Source organism: Lontra canadensis, unplaced genomic scaffold (assembly GCF_010015895.1).
Source record: "Lontra canadensis isolate GAN:19392208 unplaced genomic scaffold, GSC_riverotter_1.0 scaffold43, whole genome shotgun sequence".
NCBI classification, from domain to species: Eukaryota; Metazoa; Chordata; class Mammalia; order Carnivora; family Mustelidae; genus Lontra; species Lontra canadensis.
Genome location: NW_022631037.1, coordinates 7,289,434 through 7,313,671, shown reverse-complemented (window position 1 = coordinate 7,313,671; position 24,238 = coordinate 7,289,434).

The following is a 24,238-nucleotide window of genomic DNA, read 5'->3' as shown; positions in this document are numbered from 1 at the left end:
TTTAAGCCAAAGACTACAATAAGAGATGAGGAAGGACACTATATATACTTAGTCTGTTCAAAAAGAAAGATCTAACAATTTTAAATATCTATGCCCCTAACATGGGAGCAGTCAACTATATAAACCAATTAATAACAAAATCAAAGAAACACACTGACAGTTATACAATAATAGTCAGGGATTTTAACTCCCCCTTCACTGAAATGGACAGATCATCCAAGCAAAAGATCAACAAGAAAATAAAGGCTTTAACTGACATACTGGTCCAGATGGACATCACAGATATATTCAGAATGTTCCATCCCAAAGCAACAGAATATACATTCTTCTCTAGTGCACATGGAACATTCTCCAGAATAGATCACATCCTCGGTCACAAATCAGGACTCAACCGGTACCAAAAGACTGTGATCATTCCCTGCATATTTTCAGACCACAATGCTCTGAAGCTAGAACTAAATCACAAGAGGAAACTTGGAAAGAACTCAAATACATGGAGGCTAAAAAACATCCTACTAAAGAATGAATGGGTCAGCCAAGAAAGTAAAAAAGAACTGAAAAAATTCATGGAAACAAATGAAAATGAAAACACAACTGTCCAAAATCTGTGGGACACAGCAAAGGCAGTCCTGAGAGGAAAATATATAGTGATCCAGGCCTTTCTCAAGAAACAGGAAAGGTCTCAAGTACACAACCTAACCTACACCTAGAGGAGCTGGAGAAAGAACAACAAAGAAAGCCAAACCCCAAAGGAGAAGAGAAATCATAAAGATTGGAGCAGAAATCAATGCAATAGGAACCAAAACAACAGTAGAACAGATCAACAAAACTGGGAGCTGGTTCACTGAAAGAATTAATGATTGTTAAACCCCTGGCCAGACTTATCAAGAAGAAAAGTGAAAGGATTCAAATTAGGGGTGCCTGGGTGGCTCAGTGAGTTAAAGCCTCTGCCTTTGGCTCAGGTCATGATCCTGGGGTCCTGGGATCGAGCCCCGCATTGGGCTCTCTGCTCAGCGGGGAGCCTGCTTCCTCCTCTATCTCTGCCTGCCTCTCTGCCTACTTGTGATCTCTGTCAAATAAATAAATAAATAAAATCTTTTAAAAAAAGAAAAGACTCAAATTAGTAAATCATGAATGAAAGAGGACAAATCACAGCCAACATCAAAGGAATACAAACAATTATAAGAACATATTATGAGCCACTATATGCCAGATAATTTGACAATCTGGAAGAAATGGATGAATTCCTAGAGAAATATAAACTACCAAAACTGAACCAGGAAGAAATAGAAAAGCTGAACAGACCCATAACCAGTAAGGAGATTGAAGCAGTCATCAAAAATCTTCCAATAAACAAGAGTCCAGGGCCAGATACCTTCCAAGAGGAATTCTACCAAACATTCAAAGAAGAATTAATACCTATTCTCCTGAAACTGTTCCAAAAAATACAAATGGAAGGAAAACTTCCAAACTCATTTTATGAGGCCAGCAAACCAGACATGATCCCAAAACCAGACAAAGACCCCAGCAAAAAGGAGAATTACAGACCAATATCCTTGATGAACACAGATGTGAAAATTCTAACCAGAATACTAGCCAATAGGATCCAACAGTATATTAAGAGGATTATCCACCATGACCAAGTGGGATTTATTTCTGGGCTGCAAGTTTGGTTAAACAACTGCAAATCAATCAATGTGATACAATGCATTAATAAAAGAAAGAACAAGAACTATATGATCTTCTCAATAGATACCAAAAAAGCACTTGACAACGTATGGCATCTTTTCTTTTTTTTTTTAATTTATTTATTTGACAGAGAGAGAGATCACAAGTAGGCAGAAAGGCAGGCAGAGATAGAGGGGGAAGCAGGCTCCCCGCTGAGCAGAGAGCCCAATGTGGGGCTCGATCCTAGGACCCTGGGATCATGACCTGAGCCGAAGGCAGAGACTGAACCCACTGAGCCACCCAGGCATCCCAAGAGACTTTAATCTCACAAAACAAACTGAGGGTTGCTGGGGGATAGGAGGTTATGGAGAGGGTGATTGGGTTATGGACATCGGGGAGGGTATGTGATACGGTGAGTGCTGTGAAACGTGCAAGCCTGATGATTCACAGACCTGTACCCCTGGGACAAATAACACACTATGTGTTAATAAAAATAATTAATTAAAAAATACATGTGTTTGCCAGCATGCCCCTCAGAGCACAGTCTGTGTGCTGAAATAGTTTAGGTTTATGGCCCATTTCTTCCCATAGACTATATGTTCCATAAGCTCAGGAATTTTTTCTAATATTTCTCCTTGATGTAACCATCATTTCTAAAACAATGACTATAAACCAAATGAATGAATCTTTCCCCCTATACAGCATATAGGATCCATGTAATTTTATTATTAATCATTTGGTAAGCCTAATTGTAAGAGCAATCCAAAAAAAAATGCTCTTCGTTTGTAGGTTTTGAAAAAAACTTCCAATAGTCACGTGTGTCAGTACTGTATGGCATAAAATGTCAAAGCCTCACAAAAAGAGAAATTAAAGAATACTGTAAAGGGCAATGATTACCACAGGGCTTACATAAAATATCTTATAGTTACAACAGTCTATTTTAAGCTGATAATTTAATTTCATTTGCACAAAAAAATGGACATCTTTACTTTTCTCCCAACATTGTTATTGATGTCAAATTTACTTCTAATTATTTTGTGTATCCATTAAAGTAATTATAGTTATTTGTAATACCTTTGTCTTTTAACATTTATGTTAGAAATAGAAGTTATTTACCCACAGCCATTCCATTAACACAGCATTCTGTATTTGTCTATATGTTTGCCTTTAATAATGAGCTTTATACTTTCATATGCTACCACAGAATGAGATCAGGGCTCAGGCCACTGAAGGTCCACCACCACCACTGAACATTGCCGGCGATCATGGCATAGCTATCTTTTCCTCATGATAGGAAACAGAAAAGTATCCTGAAGGGCACATGAAGGGAATGAAGGGAACAAGAGTTTCTGGACCTAAGCAGGACAAGATGAAGCGCCTGGATGCTATGAAGAATCTTCACATGCAGTGATGAAAAAATTTCTAATATTTAACAACATTTTCTCTACCCAGCATTCTAAATCATCATCAGTGAGTCACTGTACATCACACGGGCCAATAAATTTAGCATTACATTTTTTAATAAAATTGTTTATACAGACAAAGAGCCACCAGAAATATTTGCCAAGGATCTGCACAAGGTCACCCTTGTTTATATTAGTCACAAAGTATAATGCCAGTGCACCAATAACCGCATCTCCTGCTATACCATGCACCATGCCCAGGATGCAGTGATTTCACACATTTTTATAACTGCTTCATAATAATATAGGGAGTAGATGTACCACAGTCTGTGTCATAATCCCCACTATACTCAACACTGTATTGGGTAGCAAATGCATTTGTTTGACCCTCTCATTTTCTCTTCATTAATTTGATTTTGCCTTGAACATTATTTTTTCCTCCCTTTTGATTTTTTTTCTACTTCTGTTTTATTTTCTTTTATAATTTTTGTTCCTCCTTTAATGACTGTTGTTTATCATTTTTGCAACTATTATTCAGTTTTAGTCTTTGGCTTTACTCTATATACTTAAGCTTCTCTTCATGTCATATGTTGACAGCCTCATGAGGCATCTAGCAGAAAACTCACCCTTCTTTCCTATGAGACAGCCACTTGGTTCCCCTCCCCACCCTGTATTAATAACAATTTGCACTAGTTTTACCTCTGCCCAATTTTGAGTTTTTGAGAGATTAATTTTGATTGTTACCATAGTGTAACATCTATTTTATGCTGCTGGTGAAAATGTAATTTCTTGCCCTTACCTCACTGGTGTTCAAGAAAGCCCTTCTAAGACTTGACTACAGAAAATTATTATTTATTTTTTTTTAAACTCATGCTCAGGGCGCCTGGGTGGCTCAGTCCATGAAGTGTCTGCAGTTGTATCAGGTCATGATCCCAAGGTCCTGAGATCCAGTCCCACATCAGGCTCTCTACTCAGTGGGGAGTCTTCTTCTCCCTCCACCCCCCTCTCTGCTTGTGCTCTGTCTGCATCTTTCTCTCTAGCTATCTCTCAAATAAATAAATAAAAACTTAAAAAAAATAAAACTCACTTCTCCTATAAAGCCTTCCCTGTTCTCAGTCTCAGGTAAAAGCATCTCCTCAATGGTCTGATGCCTATGGTTTACAAAGTTTTCTTTGACTATGTATCTCTGTCTACCTCTCTGGAGTGAGCTTCTGAGATGTGGAAGTCTGGTCTTTCCTGCTGATTGTATCTCTAACTCTTGGCACAACTAATAGTACACCAGAGCTGGTCAGTGAATGCCTCCCTTGGTAGCTGTTCCTCAGAATAAGAATAAAAAAAGATTCACATCTACTTTCCATGCTGGTTGCATTCTTTTTCATATACTATTTTCATTTGAATTACAAAATATTTTAATCACCCACCGAAGTACAGAAAACAATGCTGCAATCATTCATGCATCTACATCTGAGATTAAAGAGATATTAATAGTTTATACTATTTGCTTTTCATAGCCCCCGATTTTAAAATAAATGAAATATTATAAAAAACAACAAAACCTCATTCTCCCTCACTCCTTTATTCCCCTCTCCTCCCTTTCCAGGGCTAACTAATGCCCTGAAGTTTGTGTGTATTAATCCTACACAAGCTTTTTGACTTTTAAAGTAAACATAGGAATCTATAAACAATATATACTGCTGTGTTGGGTGTTTAAAAAAAAAATCTCATAAGCTACATTGAATAGAAAAATATAATTTTTACCCTCACCAACCATTTTTAGATTTGCATTTTTAGCATGTGTGGAAAAGGAAAGGAGAGGAAAGAAGAGGAAAAGAGAGTGGAGGGGAGGGGAGGGAGAGGAGGGGAGGGAAGAAAAGAAAGAAAGGAAAGAAGAGAGAGAGAAAGAAAGAAAGAAAGAAAGAAAGAAAGAAAGAAAGATCTCACTGCTATAATTTTACTGGTTACTGGTTATATCTAAGCATCTGACATCAGAAATAATCATTTACTTATTTCATGTATTAGGGTTCTCTAGAAAAACAGAGCTAATAGAATGTGAGTGTGTATCTGTAACTAATATTTATCTGTATATATCTATGCTGAAAGTGAGACAGAGAGAGGGGGATTGGCTTATTATAAAGAACTGGCTCATGTGATTATGGAGACTGGCAAACCCAAAAGCTACAAGGTGGTCCAGCAGGCTGAAGACCCAGAAAATCTGTGAAGACCGTCTGCTGGAGAATTCTCTCTTCCTCAGGGGAGGCCAATCTTTTGGTTCTATGCAGGCTTTCTACTGATTGGATGAGGCCCACCCACATACTGCAGGCTAACTGCTTTATTCAAAGTCTATCACATTTAAATGCTAATCTTATCTAAAATACCCTCAATAATGTTTTGTCCAAGCCACCTTGAACATGTAAATTGACCATTATACTTCTCTGAATCTGTTTACTTAGTTTCATGTTAAGTCTGAACAATACCCTTCCTGTGTTTAGGAGAAAGGTGTCATGGCCAAAACATATTTCTTTTGACATTTCTTTTGGAATACAGTCATGACCTCTTATCTAATCATTACTCTACACTTAATCATAGTCACCATGACCCACCCCCTCAGTCTTCCATCTTTCCATGCATATTCTGTGCTAAGAACAAATCCGGCCAAGCCTTTCTTCATTTAACTAATAGGAAAGGCTAAAACCCAATCCTTTTATGTAAAATAATTACCCTTCCTCAAATTGGTCTTTGTTTCTTCTGTGAATGCCCCTCCTGGTTCTTTTCTCTTGATGCCCCTTAGGCTAAAGCCCTATCCTTCTACACCCTAGTAATCTATGCCATTCGTCCCTAACTGAAGTTATGCTTAACCCAGTTTGTAAGATTTTAATTAATCCTTCAAGCCTTCCTTCAAGCAAACCTTCCTACTTGGAAGTTTTACTTCACTTACATTTGTAAGATTTTAATTAGTTCTCCAAGGCTGATGCTTTTGAACTTTCTCTCTGACTTCACCACTTTTGCTGCCATTTTCTCAGACTCTAAAATGCCCTGTGTTGTAAGATGCACTGCTGGTTAGTAACAGCTTTCTTTTTCATGTGGGGGAATTAATGGGATTGAATCAAGTGTACATAGTTCCTTTTATAAAATAAATTAATGACCAAAGGAATGTATTTGTCCATATAATTACATAGTGCTTCCTTTTTCAGTATCACAATCAAAATTTGAATAAAGCTCATCTCCTTAGCCAAAGTGCAAAGTCTTCTCATTCCCTCCTAGCCACCAGCTGTTAGGCATCTGCATCATTGTAATGAGCTGCTTTTCATAACCTGTGCTTATGCCAATTTAGAAACCTTGCCCTCTGATCTTCTTCCCTAGTATTGTATCTGTGTCTGCTTTTGGTCTGCATGCAATATAACCTATAGTCAATAACCTTGGGAACTTTTCCTAGGCTCTGGAATTGTTTCAGCATAAAAATTAACAGTTCCTTGTAGACTTGATGGAAATGCACAAATAAAATTGTGTGTAGGGTGAAATCTAGAATTATAACTTTTCAATTTTGTCTCCTGATTATAGTTTTAATCAAATGCCTTAAGAAATTTTGTTCAATTATGGTTTCCTTAAATTGACCATTTAATCTAGGAGCCTAAATTTATTAGTGTAATTGATATAAGTATTACCTTATAGTCTCACTGTCAGACAAGCACTTGATCACTCAAGTTTATTTCCATTTTCTTGCCTGCAGTATGTTATTCCCCTTTGTGAAACTCTTCCTTCTATTCTCTTTCATGTTCTCTCCTTATTTTACTTCATTGAATACAGTTTAATTTTTGTTTGCTTGCTAATATGGTAGGAAAAATTGGCAATCCTTTTCATACACACACACACACACACACACACATACACATTTCATCCATCCGAATGGGACTGCTGAAGTTAAACGCTAAATCAGGACTGACACATATTCATGGAAATAGCAAGAACAGATATTAAAAAGCTAATGAGGTGCTTTATTATTCCAAAAGGGTCCAATTTGAGCAAATAAGAAATCAAAGACACCTCAATAATAAGCTGCTGACTTTTAAGAGCTGAGTAGGTTTCGTGTAATAAACAAGATATTATTCCCTCAGTATGGGTATAAAATATATGTTACCTAAAAAGCAATACCAGGCATTAATTAGAGCCTATCCTTATCTCCATCCACCTACAGAATGGATGCAGTAGGGGTGACGAGTATCACTGCTCACCCCACAAAAGGTGGAGCACCTTAAGACCCCACCATGTGGAGGTAAGGAAGAGGGCCATTGTAAACAGTCACTTCATCTTAAAGGAGAAAGGTTATACCACTGGAGGAACCTGTAATTTGGTTATGAAATGAGTCAGATGAGAAAGACAAAACTATATGGTCTCACTTATATGTGGAATCTAAAAAACAAAAACAAAACAAAACACCAAAAATCCAAAAAACAAACAAACAAAAACCTGAGGTCGTATAAACAGAAAGTAGAATGGTGACTGCTAGTGGCTGGGGGGAGAGTAGAGGAAATGGGAGATGTTGGTCAAAGGGCATAAACTTCAGTTTACAAGATAAATAAGGTCTGGGAATTCACTGTATAGCATGGTAACCATAGTTAACAGTACTATATTGTACACTTGAATATTGCTTTGAAAGTAAGATCTTAAAAGTTCTCAATACACACCCAGAGTCAAAATGTATGGCAATGGATCTATTAACTTTACTGTGATAATCATTTCACTATCTGTGTATGCATCAAATCATCATGTTGTACACCTTAAACTGGTACAAGGATACATGCCATTATATTTCAATAAAGCTGTAAAAAAAAAAAAAAAGACAAGCTAAAAAAAATAGATGTAAACAAGAGAGTGCCTTGGGTTTCACCTTCAGAGGCTGCGTTAGGAGTAGCATTGACTGAAAGGATACCCATCCCCTGTCTCTAAGTGCTTCTCTACTGAGTTCAAGGGAAATAACTCCAGCTGTCTTTTCTTTCACACTTAGATAATACCTCCAGAAACTGATGTGTGTTTGTATTGGCTCCTTGGGGCTTCATAAAAAATTCTTTCTATTTTTTTATAAGATTTTATTTATTTATTTGACAGAGAGAGACATCACAAGTAGGCAGAGAGAGAGGAGGAAACAAGCTCCCCGCTGCACAGAGAGCCCAATGCAGGGCTCGATCCCAGGACCCTGAGACCACGACCTGAGCTGAAGGCAGAGGCTTTAACCCACTGAGCCACCCAGGTGCCCCTTCATAAAAAATTCTTTTTTTTTTTTAAAGATTTTATTTATTTATTTGACAGACAGAGAGAGATCACAGTAGGCAGAGAGGCAGGCAGAGAGAGAGAGGAGGAAGCAGGCTCCCCGCTGAGCAGAGAGCCCGATTCGGGGCTTGATCCCAGGACCCTGGGATCATGATCCGAGCCAAAGGCAGAGGCTTAACCCACTGAGCCACCCAGGTGCCCCCGCCTTCATAAAAAATTCTTAAAGACAAAGATATTAAATCTGAATCTTGAAAAGCCAGTAAGTTTTATCAATGTGGATGAGGAAGAAACAAATCTAGGAAGAGAAAAAAGTATGAACAAGGATGCTGTCACTCACTCTGAATTCAAATTCAGAGACAGACTTGGAGATAGACTGATGGAGATAAAAATACCAGCTTTACTCCTGCTAAAGGCTCTACCCGGCTGAAGTGATGTAGAGGTGAGGCCATGAAGTATTTTCTGAGACTCTTGTGTGGTAGGAAAGTTCTGGGACAGCTCCCAGTGATGCCAGTATGCATCTATGCATCTGGTTACCCCTGATATACATACCTCTGTGTAATCCCTTCTTCCCAAGTGTGGGCTCACCTACAGACTTGCCTCTAATAAAGAGAATGCAAGTATAGGATGTCACTTCTGAGGCTGAGTTATAAAGAAGCTCTGACTTCCATCTTGTGTTGATTCTTTCCTTCTCCTTCTGGCTCTTCTCAGCTTCCTTGTTTTAGTGAAACAAATGGCCTTGTTGAGAGCTGTCTTATGGAGAAGAGCACATAAAAAGGACCTGAGAGTGGGGGTACCTTGGGGGCTCAATCAGTTGAGTGTCAGACTCTTGATTTCCATTTGGGCCATGATCTCAGGGTCATGAGATCAAGCCAGACATAAGGCTCTGTGGTCAGCACAGAGTCTGCTGGAGATTCTTTCTCTCCCTCCTCATCTGCCCTTCTCCCCTGCTTGTGTGTGCTCTCTCTTGCTCTCTCTCAAATAAAGAATATTTTTTTAAAAGGGAGGGGGGCAGAGAAAGAGAAAGAAAGAAAAAGAAAGGACCCAAGAGTGGTTTCTGGCTAATGACTAACAATGAGTCAACTAGGAAGTGAAGTGAATCCTTTCCCTATCAGTGTTGAGAAGACTGTAGCTTGGCCAATACCTTAATTTTAACTCATAAGAGACTATAAAGTGGAGGATAAGCCAAACCCAGATTGCTGATCCATGAACTATGAGATAATAATTGTGAGAGTCACCAAGTTTTGAGGTAATCTGTTAGTCAGGAATAGGTAACTAACAAACTTCCAGAGAACACCGTCTCAATGGGCAAATAAAGTCCATGCATGAGGAAAGAATCCTTATTACCAAGGAAGGAAGAAGCCTTTAAGAAGACAAAAAACAAAAATAAAAACAAAAACAAAAACATATTAAGCTACACATCCCTGCCTCTATTTTCCAAATTCACCAATTAGATAACCATTCCCTCTTCCCCCAGGAAGTGTTATTCAAAGAGCAGAATTTGTCCAAACGTGAACCTATGTTGCTTAGATAACAAGCTAGTTAGAATCTGAGGGCTCACTTCCTCTAGCAAAAGTGGAAACCTTCAAGTCTCAATTCCCTTGGGACTGGAACCACTTTGTTTTTATGATCTGTGGGACTGCATCATCTCACAGACCCCAAGTTTCAGGTGCAGAGTAACTGGTGTTTCCAGAAAATATTGTAAATAAGAAGCTCTACAAATCCAAACTGTGCAGTACCAAGTAACCTGAGCTTCCCATAGACAAGGTAATTTTCTCATGCTTCTATTATAAAAAGTGGCACCCACGGGTGAGGCTGGGGTTGGTGGGGAGGGGGGTCCCTCCACTGGAGCAGTTCCCATTCTGGGTTCTGCAGATGCCTAAACTGGCATGCGTCTCCTAGGGATAATGGAGAGACTGAGAATCCCATGCATCTCTATCTTGTTATCTCTGGCTTAAGAGAAATCCTTCCCCCTAGCAATCTATCCCTTAATTCAGGTTATGGAATCCATTCCAACCACTTGTATGATACCCCCTCACCCTCCGCAAGAGAGAGAGGAGTGAGAGACAGAAGTTATGTCAGAAGTGTTTCTTCTCTATTTTCCCCCATGAGAGGGAAAATGTGAGGAGAGAGTTAAGTATCCCTTCACCACCTGCTATGCGTTTGCACGCACCCATATCAGAGACAGAAAGACATCAGTGGAAGAGGAGATGAAGAGATAGAACAGGTTAGGAAAATACAAAGGGATCTGCAGGATGAGGTAAAAAGGTAAGTTCAAGGACATGTGTCAGAATGTCACATATACAGGGCCACCCTGTTGTTATTACTGTTTATTATGTTATGTTAGTCACCATACAGAACATCATTAGTTTTTGATGTAGTGTTCCATGATTATTGTTTGCTTATAACACCCAGTGCTCCATGCAATATGTGCCCTCCTTAATACCCACCACCAGGCTCACCCATTCCCCCACCCCGCCTAAAACCCTCAGTTTGTTTCTCAGAGTCCAGAGTCTCTCATGGTTCGTCTCCCCCTCTAATGTCCCTGTTCATTTTTCCCTTCCTTCTCCTAATGTCACCCATGCTATTCCTTATGTTCTACAAGTAAGTGAAACCATATGACTGACTTTCTCTGCTTGACTTATTTCACTCAGCATTACCTCCTCCAGTCCCATCATGTTGATGCAAAAGTAGGGACACGCTGTTCTAAAACTCCATGTTGCCCAAGCCCGTAGGGCTGTTCCCCTTTGGAGCTGCTCAATGCAGTAGCCCCAGCGGAGTCCTTAAATGACACTAGTCACTCATATCTCCATCTCTCCCTTGACCTTTCCTATTTTAGGGATGACAGTTGTATTGGCACAAGCAAAACAGAACAAAAACTCTAAATGAGTCCAAGACCTGCCACCACGGCACTGAATTGCTTCTTACCTTCCTGTTGTATTTGTGGGGCTGCTCAAAATAAGTAGCAGGATGAGTCATCGTAGCCCCTGGAAGTTGTCTGACTCTATTCCGGTGTCTGACTGAAGCTACTTATCTCTTGTGTCACTTTCTGCAGTGACTCAGTTCCAAGCAAAGATTAATGCAGTTAGAGCATTTTGCAGAAATAGTAAATCACCCTTGCAACTGATTGCTCCTCTAGAGCTGCCTAGCCTGTGAGTTAATTCACGTAGCTCTTCAACATTGCCTTCATAAACAGATATTGTTTCATTGATTGCTAGTTATTCCTGCTGAAGTTAGAGTAGGCTCAAGGCCATACCGAGCTTTTATTCAAAGAAGTATAAAGTCTGCAAGACGTACAAAATGTCAAGCAACTCCTTGTCCCAGATTTTCCTTAGGGTGATGGACACTGACTACCATCTCTCTTAAGAAGGGTTTGTATTCAGAGCCATCATATATCAAGTCTCATCTGTGCAGTTCTTTCTGGTAACAAAGCCATTCAATTATTTGTTTGTAAGTCTCTGCTACCATATTGACTGTGTTTCACAATGGTATTTTCCTACGTCAAAACAAATGATAGTCACTAAGTTAATATCATCAGGAGATTTATCAGGAAGACTAATTTCCCTTGGTTCTTTTATTGCCTATTCCCCAGAAGACAATATTTTTAGAAAAAATTCATTTTTAATTTATAATGTCTCAACCACTGCTTTGTTGTTTTTAGTTACTGAAAGTCTTTCAGGGCTTTCAGAACACACCAAAAGCTTTGTGAGTGCACATTCCCCAAGAAAAGTGTAGAGCTCATGGGAGAGATTCAAAAGGTCTACTGAACAGTGGATTTCAACAGTCTAGCAGGACCCCAAGACTTCCTTGAGCTTCCATGATGCTTATTCAGATGTGGGAAAATTTACCCGATGGTAATAGATAAAGAAGTCATTTCAATTTGAAGCCCTCATTGCTCTCATTTCTAGACCAAGTCTATTTTGAACTCTAGCTTCTTTATTAGATTCAGTGCTCTCAAGAAAATTTATATTTCAAGTGCTCAACCCGTCTCTGAAATAAAGTTGAGGGAAATCATCCTTGGAAATATCAACCTTAAAACTGACTGCACATTGGAACGAACACCCTTTCCTGCTTGGTTTCATGCAGCCAAGATGCGAATGCATCATTTCTAGTCAAATGAAATGTCTTTAGCATCTCCTTCCTTCACTTAATGTCTAAAGAGGCTTGGTGGCTAATTGTCTCATTTAAAAGTGGCATCACTAGACAGGTGAAAGAAAAAAGAGCTATCTTTGTAAACCACAGGCAAGGGACTACAAAGAAATATTTAGCTCCATTTGATGACTCTGCTGACATCATGTCTTTTCACTCAGAATCACTGCAGTCAGATTCATCAACTATTATAGGTCAAATCCATAATTCTCTAAGTTTTCTTCCATTGCTGACATTCCATTCCCCCCACCACATAGTAACAGAGATTGAATTATGTGTCCCATTCATCTTCCATGCCAAGTGGGGTCTTTAGAAAAGGTGGACAAGGGGCACCTGGGTGGCTCAGTGAGTTAAGCCTCTGCCTTCGGCCCAGGTCATGATCTCAGGGTCCTGGGATCAAGCCCAGCATCGGGCTCTCTGATCAGTGGGGAGCCTGCTTCCTTCCTCTCTCTGCCCGCCTCTCTGCCTAGTTGTGATCTCTGTCTCTGTCAAATAAATAAAATCTTAAAAAAAGGAAAAAAAAAAAAGAAAAGTGGACAAGGCTGAAGCACATCACACAGTGGGTCCAGTAGGTTTGAGGGAGTACATCTCCTCTTCATTAGGAAGTGTCAGTTGAGGGCCAAGTTGCATTAAAATCATCAGAATTCAACTTGTAAAACATAGATTCCCCTGCCAGGGCAAAGGACCTGGGCAGATTATAGAAACTGATGTATGGGATCCAGAAGTTAGGAAAGCTTAGGGGCGAGGGGGGTACAGAGAGGGCAAATGGAAAGTCATCTGAAACAATTCCACAGTATGCCAGACATTTCCAAAGGTCTTTCATGCAGTAACCCATTTGCCATGGACTTAGTGTCTGTACCCCTCTTCTTATTTTAGAACCCTAATTCTTAGTGTGATAGATTTTAAAAGAAATGGGCCCTTGGGGAGGTAATTCGATCATGAGGGTAAAGCTCTCATTACGGTATTTTTCCCCTTATATGAAGAGACACAACAGAGTATGTTTCCTCTTTCTGTTCTTCACCATGTGAAGATACAAGGAGAAAACAGCCATCTGCAGACAGGATGCAGCTGCTTGCCAGACACTGGATCTGCTGGCCACAGTACCCTGATCTTAGACTTCCCAGCTTTTAGAACTGGGAGAAATAAATGACTGCTCTTTAAGCCATCCTGTTGATTATAATTTGTTAGAGCAGCCCAAACTAAGATGCCATGGGATTCCATCGGTTTGTTGGTCTCACTTAAAGGACATGATTTAAACACACACACACACACACACACACACACACACACACACACACACACATATACACACAAACATACATACATACATCTTTAGGAAACAGATTCGTCTATGTTGTCCTGTATTTTACTCATTGTTATTTTATAGATGCTCCCTGACTTATAATGGTTCAGCTTAGGATTTTCACCTTCCCAGTGTTGCAGAGAGGTATGCATTCCGTAGAAAACATACGTCAAATTTTTAATTTTGGCCTTTTACAGGGCTAGCTCTATGCAGCCCATTATTCTCTTATGATGCAGAGCAGGGGCAGCAAGCGGCAGGTCCCAGTTAGCCATGGAAACACCAGGACAAACAACTGATCCACTTACAACTGCCCACACAGCCATTCTGTTTTTCACTTTCAGTACACTATTCAATTCATTACTCGAGCTATTCAACACTCTATAAAATAAGTTTTGTGTTAGATGATCTCACCTAACCATAGGCTAATGGAAGTGTTCTGAGCATGCTGAGGTAGGCTGGGCTGAGTTATGATGTTCAGTGGGTTCTGTGTATTCAAAGCATTTTTGAGTTGCGATATTTTCAGTTTGTGATGGGTCTGTTTGGATGCCACCCCACCGTAAGTTAAGAAGACCTGTATCAAGCTGATGGGGAAGAGAAAAGCAATTTTTAATATCCCTTTAGCCTTTTTTTTTTTAAACTTGGAACAGTAAGGATGAAACAGCATTGTCCTTGAAAACTGCTAAGACAGATGATTTTTAAGTGACATCTCCACTTTTGTACTGAGACAAATTCACTGCTTTAGTGACCCCCCTCAACAACCAAGACGCTGATGTTCCTACTGCATAAAGTCTAAATAACCTATCTACAGCAACATTATCCAATAGAACTTTCTGCAATGTGGGAAGTAGTCTACATGTGAATTCTCCAATATATGGCTATTAAGCTCTTGAAATATGGCTAGGGCAGCTGAGGAAATGAGTTTTAAATTGTGTTTAATTTCACTTAATTTAAATTTAAATATCCACTTGTATTGGGCATATTGGATTGGGACACTGCTATAGTTTTAGCATCGTCTGCCTTACCTCTTTCCAGAGACTTCTGAATTATTCACGATGGACAAAGTATATCTCCGGCCCATTCAGGCAAGTTCTTTGTCACTGTGCAAGTTTACGGACCCAACCAGGATATCATATCATATGGATTTATTTCACTTTTGATTTTCACTTGAGATTACCTACCTTATACATGTGCTCTCTCTCTCTCTCACACACACACACACACTCACATACACACACACACACACACACACACCCTTCCATATACTTCCCAACTTGCTTATGTAAAAACAGTCTCAGGGTACCTGGTTGGCTCAGTCAGCAGAGCATGTGGCTCTTGATCTCAGGGTTGTAAGTTCAAGCCCCATGTTGGCTGTAGGGTTTGCTTAAATAAATAAGCTTAACACAAACAAACAACAAGAACAAAACACAGTGTTCAACCCTGAAAAACAATCCATAAACTTCGGAGGATGCCTTATGGTATCTAGCAGCTAGGGCATTCACTCCTATTTATTTTGATCAAAACTGTTATAGCCAGGAGCAACTTTTATTCAGTAACCTTATCTTCCAAAATAGCTATAAATATTAGCAAATCATATGAGAAATTGAGCTGGTGTGGAAAGCTACAGGAAAAAAAAAAGAAACAAGTTTTTAAAAATATATATATATATATTATGTTTATCATGGATGTTAGCTGAGGAAAGAAGTCAAGGCTACGGGAATCAGTGCACTCCTAAGAACCTTAAAAACCTACATTCCAGTACCAATTTTACTATATGCTAGCTGGGTGATGACATTGGCCCAGTTTACAAACCTCTCTGAGTCTGAGATTCCCTAATTATAAAAGAAGATATCCATTCTTGATGCAAAATCATTGTGGAGATTAAATAAGATAATATATGCAAATAGCTTACTATATACCAGACTTTAAATATGTTAATCCCTTGCATTTCTACTTTTTAGGCAAATATTTTGAAAGATCTGAAAATTAATTGAAGCTATGTATGTTCCAGAATTATTCAATCAATCAGACATTTCTGTGAATAAGAATTCAGTGTGACTTTGTATATAGTCTGTATAGAGCCAGAGTATCACTGGACCCCAAGCAGATGGTCACATTCTGGGTGAAAGAAAAAAAAAGAAAGAGGAAGAAAGCGAAAGAAAAAGAAAAGCTTCTTTTTCAGAAAATCCTCTTTAGTTGGTTCCTTCATTACAATTCGGCGAAATGCCACTTACAACAGATGGATATGAATACAGGCAACCAAAGAGGCTGTGCTTGTACCCCAAGTCTTGGCATATGGCACCAAATTCTCTCACCAGGCTGTCAAAACAGCTGCTGTGCACTTTCCCCACCTGCGGTTGCAAAGCTCTGCCAAGAGTGTCCAAGCTTAGAGAAGAACCTGCCGTCAGGTGGTTCCTGGTTTAGAAACCACCCCATATGCACTTAGAATCCTATAAGACCCCATTCCAATCTTTCTTTCAACTTTCTGGGAATGCAGGAGATATTTAATCATTCAAGTATGACACCTATCCTTTCATTAACATTGAGGAGACAAAAGTCTTGGTAGAAAAAAGTGGATAGAAATGTATTCAAATCACAACTCAACAATTTATATCTACAGTTCAATAAAGTTATTGAATATATGTCATCCTTAGTTGCCTCCTCTTCAAGTAGAGATAAACAATACTTGGCCAGAGTATAGTGCGGATTAGAACTGACAATGCCAGGAAGAGTTGTGGTGGTCAGGGGAGTAGCTGTACAGGTACCAGTAGTGAAATCCTACATGGATGGACTGCTCGTTACACATGAGATAGATTCCAAATGCTTTATAAGTTTTGGTCATTGTTCATGTGACCCTCACAGCCACCTCACAAACACATAGACTTTGTAAGGAAATTGAGACAGAATGAGTTTAAATCACTTGCTCAAGATCACAAAGATAGACAGGTTTGAAGTGAGGATTAAAACCCAGGGAGTCTGGCTCCAGAGGCTGTAAGCTAACCATGATTGTAGGTGTTAAGGAAATGGTAACTATTTTTATGGCGATGGGGGTAGGGAGAGGAAGACCCACAGGAAATTTACTATGTTAATGAACCCTCCACTGGCAAAAAGCAAATGACAGCCATTGGATCTGTGAATGATTTCTAACTGGCAATTTTTGCTTAGGTAGGAAAATTTGCTAAGGGAAGGATAATTCAAAGTCACTCCTTTTTATGGGAACCCAGAAATAGTGCTACAAAAGTCAAAATCTCTACAGGCACATTACAAAGAAGCAGTATAATTTAAGTAATCGGGAAATTCTGAAAGAATTGTTTTTATATTTTAATTGCTGGCAGAATAAATTTAGTTAATGGGTTTTATATTCTTAAATTTACATTTGATATTAATCCTAGTCTGTATTTATACGTGATTCTGCATACAGCACATTAAACAGCCTGACCTGATGAAATTGATTTTATTAAATCTGGCAAAAATTAACCACTTGTTGAAACCAGATTGGTCTCATGTGTATATTTGAAACTTTTTTTATAATCAGGTAGATTTCATTTTTTTCCCTCCTATCAATGACCGTGGACCTAAGGAGAAGAATATCAACTGCGGGCTACCACAAGTTTAAAAAGTAGATTCATTAAGGCTGATTTTTAAACTTACAGAAATAAAAAGTGCTCATGTGCTCACTTTGAACATTTAGAACATGCAACACAATCTTTTACACTATAAATGCAACAAGTCCCAAAATATATATTTTGGTTTAATATAAAGCCTGTAATAAGAAAGAATGTTAAGGAACTGGACATGGATTGAGATGGAAACACATATAATTACACAAAGGGATCTTAACAGATAAAGAAAGAAGATGGACAAGTAACATAAGGAAAAGACAGACCTCAACCTCCCTAAATTCCATTCTCTTTATTCTCACTTCAGCTTTGCTTGGATTCTCTTTCCCCATGCCACTGGCCAGGAAGTACATCTAGGCAGAAACCTAGGGCAATAATAGCGTTGGCCATATATAATTTCCTTCTCAGAGGTCTCAGTCCTGTATTACCTCGTGCCTAAGACCTATGTAGAGATGCATCATATGCTTCACATAAATTTTATAGCTATTTCTACCAAAAGGCATAGTAGGTTAAATAATGGCTCCCCAAAGATATCTGTGTCCTAATCCCTGGAAACTTTGAATATGTTATCTTATGTGGCAAAAGAGAATTAGCAGATGTGGATAAATTAAGGATCATGGAACGAGGAGATTATCCTGAGATATCTGACAGGCTCAATGTAATCTTGGGGTCTTTATGAGAGATGAAAGAAGGCCAGAGTCAGATAGACAGAGATGTGACAACAGAAGAAGCAGTCAGAATGATACAGGACCATGACCCAAGGAATGTGGGCTGGTGCTAGAAGTTGAAAAAGTCAAGAGAACAGACTCTCTTTTAGAGCCTCCAGAAGAAATGCAGACTTGTTAAGCCATTTGAGATTTCTGAAATGTAAAATAATACATTTGTGTTGTTTTAAATTACTAAGCGTGGCATTTTTTTTTTTTTTTTTACAGAAGCAACAGAAAACTAATAGCGGGGGGTGGTCTAATAATAATCTCCATTACTACAGGATATAGAAATCCCTGCCTACAGATTTTTTTAAAAAGATTATTTATTTATTTATTTATTTATTTGTCAGAGAGAGAGAGAGCCAGAGAGGGAACACAAGCAGGGGTAGTGGAGAGGGAGAAGCAGGCTTCCCGCTGAGCAGGGAGTCTGATGTGAGGCTCGATCCCAGGACCCTGGGATCATGACCTGAGCCAAAGGCAGACACTTAACAACTGAGCCACCCAGGCACCCCTCTCCCTACAGATTTTTTTTTTAAGATTTTATTTATTTATTTGACAGAGATAGCGAGATCACAAGTAGGCAGAGAGACAGAGAGGAGGAAGCAGGCTCCCCGCCAAGCAGAGAGCCCGACGTGGGGCTTGATCCCAGGACCCCGAGACCATGACCTGAGCCGAAGGCAGAGGCTTTAACCACCGAGCCACCCAGGCGACCCTCCCTACAGATTTTTTAAAGTGTTCTTCTCCCCAACCCCAAATCCTGAGAACCTGGTATGATATAACCATAACAGTATCTCAAATAGGAGGAAGGGGTCTGAGCTATTGGCATTTGATCAGGAAAAAAAAAAAAAAAAAGGACAAGAACTAAATGACACTTACTTCATTTGTTAAACAAAAATCCTGATTGAAGGATTCTAACCAGAATGTAGAAAGCTGAAAAGTTGTTCGCTGTCAACAAATTAAAAAGTCAAGATAATCTATAAAATAGTAACTTCTTGAATCCATGCAAGAGATAAGTTTGCAGGACAAAAAACTTGGCTGCAACTTATGGAAATAAAAGCACCTCCAAGGAGACAAGGACAGAACTACTGGCTCACCTCTGGAAGAGCACGGGAGGAAGATGATGCTGACATACAGCTGGTAAGAACAATTCAGTTAAAATTATAAATGAAGTGCTATAAAAGTCAAGTAGAGACTGGCATGGTAATATAATGCCTGGGAGATTCAGACATAAGGGGAGTCCTCACCTACTAGCAGATTCTCCTCCATGGATTTTCATATCATAGTCATGAAAAAGATCAGGGACAGGCAGAAAACCAGAGAAATACACATTTTATGGTTCAAGTCTGGAGTATGTGAGAGACACACATTGCAGAAAAGGCATGAAAACCCCAAATGAACTTTTCTCCTCTAAGGAAAAACAAACAAAAAATCTTGAGTGAATGGGGAAAGATATCAGACTCTGCCATACTGAAGGCACAGGCCATTGCAGCTATGGAAAAGTCAAGAAAAGAGAGAAAAAGAGAGAAAAAAAGAGGGGAGAGAAGAGGGAGAGGCAGAAACGGAGATAGGAAGAAATCACCTTTCCCTTTTGAGGAAGAACAGGTAATTATTCCTGTAATCCCTAATTACAGACCATTAGGAGTCTCTTACCTCCATTCACATCACTGCAAATGGCAAGATTTCATTCTTTTTTATGGCTGAGTAATATTCCATGGAGCCAGTATTATGCTATGTGAAATAAGTCATACAGAGAAAGACAAATACCATATAATTTCATTCATATGTGGAATTCAAGAAACGAAACAAATAAGCAAAGGGAAAAAAGGGAGAAAGAAGCAAACTAAGAAACAGACTTTCCTTTTTTTTTTTTTTTCAGATTTGATTTATTTACTTGAGAGAGAGTGTGAGACCAAGAGAGAGAGCACAGAGGGAGACAGCAAGCACAGAAGGAAAGGGAGAAGCATACTCTGGAGACCAACTTGGGGCTTGATCCCAAGACCCTAAGGTCATGACCTGAGCCAAAGTCAGACACTTAACCAACTGAGCCACTCAGGCAGCCAAAGAAACAGACTCTTAACTACAGAGAAGAAACTGATGGTTACCAAAGGGGCAGAGAGTGGGGGGAATGGATGAAATAGGTGAGGGGGATTAAGGGCTGCATTTGTTGTAAAATGAGCTCCAGTGATGTACAAAAGTGTTGAATCACTCTGTTGTACACCTGAAACTAATATTATACTGTAGGAATTTTAATAAACACTTAAAATTTAATTTAAATAAAAACTTAAAAAAATAAAAAGTCTCTTACCAGTAGATGAAGGGGAAGGATCACTGAGAAACAGGGATGTATGGGCCATCTAAGGTAAGGCTTGGCCAGTGCAACTATAACACATCTCCAACACTGCCCTCCAATACAGCTCTGATACTAGTTACCAAGTAACTGGTTATCAAGAAACTAGTAACAGAACTGTAATGCTATGGGAGAGAGGAAAGCAGAGAGAGATATTTCAGAGGCATAGGAATACAGGGAAGGCTGAAAGCTGAGGGTAGAGCAAAAACATTAAAAAAAGTCTTCTGGCCAACCATTCCAACACCTTACTCACTGGCTAAGGATAGAGGAATCTGAAATGTACACTGGATATAACCAATAACAACAATAAAACCCAAACCCAGCTCAACTCCTGACTAGACTGACTCAATCCCCCAAAATTCCCCAAACAGAACCCAGTTAAAGGTAGCCAATAAAAGTAAGACACCTGATGCAAGGGACAAAACTCAGATTTGCAGAAAACAGAGAAAATTAATTAAATCAAAATCTATCCTTTAAAAAAAATCAGTAAAATTTAAAAATAAATCAAAAACAAAAAAAACCTTTGAATCAGTGTGATTAAGGAAAAACAAAAACAAAAACAAAAACCAGACAAATATTACAACACCACATAAGAAAGAGGAAACACCATGATAGATACTATAGATATTACAAGAAAAGTTCGGGAATGTTATGAACATCTTCATGTCAAAGAAGTCCAACAATATAGATAAAATGGGCAAATTCCTTGAAAGATACAATTTGCCGAAGTTCACTCAAAATGAAATGAATAACTTGGGTAAATTAAGCTTATAAGACTGCTAGGTGAAAATCCTTATGACCTTGGGTTAGATTCCTTAGATATGAAACCAAAAGCATAATTCACAAAATAAATAAATTAGCAACTGAACTTCAACAAAATTGAAATGGTCTCTTCAAAAGTGATTAGAAGAATGAAAAGACAGGTCACCAAATGGGAAGGAAATATTTGCAAGTCACATATCTGATGTTCATTCCATTTATATGACATTTTGAAAAAGGCAGAATCGAGGAAGAGATTAGTTGTTGCCAGAATCTTGAGGTGAAAAGTAGATGTGGCCTCTTCTTTAGGTTTATTGTGGTGTTTGTTACCCAATTCTACACATTTATCAAAACTCATAGGAGTATACACCAAGGAAGGTGAATTCTACAGTATATAAATTATATTTCAATAATGCCAAGTAAAAACATAAAGAAATTTCTCATTTGAGCTAGAGAGATCTACAAAGCAGAACAAGATCCCTGCTATTTTAGAGTACAAATAGTACTGGAGAAGGCAGACAATAGAAAGTAAACACATAAATACATAACATGATTTCATTTGGCTGATTGATACAATTCCATTTGGCTGAGTCATTTATACTAATGAATGCAATAAGAAAAATAGGGCAGGCTAAAACAGTAGGCTTCACAAATTCACTCATGTAATGACAAATAATAAATAGTAAAACTTAGTATTTAAGCAGCACATTGGGTTAAGTGGTTTAGGGCTGTTTCTAGTCCAAGGGAACTTGTGGTAGCTTGGGGACAGGAAGATAAAGGCATTGCCTACCCATCCCAAAAGGTAATGGGCTCAATATTTGGAAACTATCACAATGCATGGAATCCAGACTGGAAAATCCTAAGGAAAGGGCAAAAAAATGGAAGTTAGTACTCAGGTGAAACATCTGGGAATATAACATTTAAATAAAGACCTAGATGAACTAAGCAAGTCCTGAAATATTTGGGGGGAGGGAGTGGTGACTGTTCTAAAGAAAGAAAGAGCAATCAAAAAGGAAATCATTCCTAAGAAGGAATAACTTGGGCAAGTCAGAGAAAAAGTAAGGACTATGGGGCTGGAGAGGTGTGAGCAATGGCAAGTTTGACAGAGGTTAGAAGGTGAAATCAGAGAGGTGGTCAGGAGTCAGATCACTCAGATCTTAGACATGATAGTAAGATATCTGAAGTTCATTTATATATCATATAAAACCATTACAGTGTTTTAAGCAAGGGAATAATAGGATCTTATTTAAAGTTTTAAAATATCAGCATGATTTTGGGGATAAGACTGTTTAGAGGGTTGGAAATACAAGCAAAGAGATGGTTAGGTGGCTAGTATATTAGCCAGGTAAAAGATGAAAAAGCTTAATTCAGTATGCTAGTTAGAAAATGGGTAAAAACTTGTCAGATTAGGGAAATGATCTAACAATGTCCTGATGGATTAGATGTGGGCATGAAGAGACAAATGGCATTAAATGTTTCCTAGATTTTTGGTATGAACAATTGAGTATATGGTGATACTATTTAGTGAAACAGGGAAGATTAGAGAAAAGCATGTGAGGACATTTGGTTTTGGGTATGTTAACCTGGTATGCCTTTTGGAGGGGATATAAAATATCTGGATACAGAAAATATACATTTTGAAGTCGTCAATATGTAGATATGTTTTTGCTCATTCATTTAAACCAGGGGAATAAATGAGATCACCTAAGGAAGAGAATAAAAACCAAGACGAAAAGTGAGTCCTCCATACTCTAAATTCTTGAAGACAAAGTAGAGTTAGAAATGGTGAAAGAGACTTAAAATAAGTAGACAGTGGGGTAAGAGAAACACCAGATAAACTTGGTGTCCCAGGAGTCAAATGAAAAGAAATGTTTCCAAAAAGATGAAGTGACCAACTACAGAAATTGTCTCTTCATTTCAACATCAAAAAGTATTGGCTAGTATTAAAAATGGCTACCTGCAAAAAAGACATATTGCAAGTGATATATCCATCCTGAGGAATCTATGATATGCAATAATAAAATCATTCTTAAGACTATTACCTATCACTTCAAGGACTCAGATAATGGGTGCATTGTGGCTGAAGCATTAGAGGATTTGGTAAAAAAAAAAAAAGTCAGATGTTGGAGTCTGTTGGACCCTTCTTCATGTCCTTCATGATGGGGGAGACAAGTTAGCACTATAAATGCAGACAGAGAAGAGCAGGAGAACCTTTTTGTTCACTTTTCAGACTACAGCCCATGATCCCAGACCAACTAATGTCAGAGAATCATGTGACTGTTAAATTGCATGAGCCATATTCTCTTCTACATTCGGAATGGATGTGCTGCTCAGAAATGTAGATACCAAGAGAGCCAGAGGAATTGGCAAAGCTGATTTCAGCAGACATCTACCAAGCATCTGCTGTCGGGCAGAGGTAATAAGGCTTCCCTGCAAACTGCACTGATAGAATTGGCCACAGCCTAGGGGCAGAGAGCAGATTAGTTCTGTGTCAGTATCCCCATCAAGGCAGAAGCAGAGGCTGAGGCAAAGAGAAAGTCTCTTAAGCCAAGCCCATAGGGACACAGCAAGTTCCCAGAGCCTGTTATTTCAAAGAGTGAGTGAAGTAAAGAGAATCACGATAAAAGGTATAGCTAAGCAATATTTTATAATTTGTCATCTGCCAGCTAAAACTCACACAATGAAAGCAGCTCATATTTAAGTTGGGTTTGAGAAGGTTGGATTGCCAGAAAACCCCAACCACGCCAAAATGTGCATAAAACTCATCTCCACTAGCCCAAGGCAATCCCCAGACTTTTCCATGCTCATCAAAGGAACTGGGCTGATGAATCCAGAAAGCACGCTCTGGAGCTGTAGTAGAATATGGCAGCTGCTAAACACTGCAGCTATTACATTTAAATTTATTAAAGTGAAAAATAGTAAAGATTTTGCTTCTCAGTCACACCAGTCTCATTTCAAGTGTCCATGTGGCAAGTGGCTAACACTTTGGTTAGTGCCAAAGAAACCATTCCAACATTCTTATC